Source organism: Octodon degus, unplaced genomic scaffold (assembly GCF_000260255.1).
Source record: "Octodon degus isolate 3935 unplaced genomic scaffold, OctDeg1.0 scaffold00374, whole genome shotgun sequence".
NCBI lineage: Eukaryota > Metazoa > Chordata > Mammalia > Rodentia > Octodontidae > Octodon > Octodon degus.
In genome coordinates this window covers 746,874-748,143 of record NW_004524950.1, presented here as the reverse complement: position 1 = coordinate 748,143, position 1,270 = coordinate 746,874, and positions in this window count along the sequence as shown.

Genomic DNA, 1,270 nt, shown 5'->3' with positions numbered 1-1,270 from the left:
TTAGCTAAAAGCACGGGGACTGCGGTTCAATCCCCCAGCACCACATGCCAGCCAGCCCTGCCCCCTGGTGGGCTGAGCTGGCCACACACACAAATAAATAAATAAAATTTAAAAAAAAAAAAAAAAAATGAAAGCAAAAACATCACTACAGTTTCCATGAATATTACAAAGATAATAAAAGCTAGGTGTGGTGACATGGATCTGTAATACTAGCCCTCTAGAAGGATGAGGTAAGAGGACTGCAAGTTTGACCCAGCCTGGACAATTTAACAACGAATGAGAACTTGTCTCAAAATTTTAACAAGGAAGTATAGCTCAAAATGAAGGCCTTGAGCTCAATCCCCAACACTATGCAAAAGAAGAGGATAATGAACAAATATTATGAATAACTCTATGCAAACAATCTTTTTTTTATGCAAACAATCTTTAAAATCTAAATGAAATGCATAATGTCTTTAGAAGATATATTTTGCAAAAAATGCACAAAAGGTTCAACCTGAACACAGCTATTTATAATAAAGAATTTGAAAAAAATAATCTTGCATAACAGTGGGCACCAGGCCCAGATGGGTTTACTGCTGAACTCCCCCAAGTATTAAAGAAGAAATTCTCTTCATTCTCTCCCAAAGGAAAAAAGCAAAAGGAGTATTCCTTAACTCATTCTGCGAGCATTTTCCTAACACCAAAGCTAGCTAAGGAAATGTCAAGAAAATAAATCTACAGACCGATAGGTCCATGAACACAGATGGAAAAATTCTTAACAAAATAGCAGCATATTATATCTATAATGCATTAAAATATTATATATTATTATATATATATTTGAACTCAGGATCTTGTGCTTGCCAGGCAGGTGCTTAAGCCACCAAGTTACCTCCCCGGCCCTTAAAATGATTATTAAAAAAAATTATACATAACAGTCAAGTAAGATTTATCCCCAGTATATGAGAATGTACATTTAAAATTCATTAAATGTTGGGAATATATAGCTTAGGGGCACAAGCACCTGCCTGGTAAGCACAAGGTCCTGAGTTCAATTCTTTTTTTTTTGGTGTTGTTGTTTCAGTACAGGGGATTGAACTCAGGACCCTGCGCTTGTCTGGCAAGCGCTTATTCTACTGAGCTATCTCCCCGGCCCCCTGAGTTCAATTCTTGATACCAAAATAAATAAATAAAATTAACGTAAACTATAGCATTAAGAAGCTAAAAAAGAAAATTTACATGATTATATCAATAGATGCAGATCAAGCATTTGACAGAATACAATATC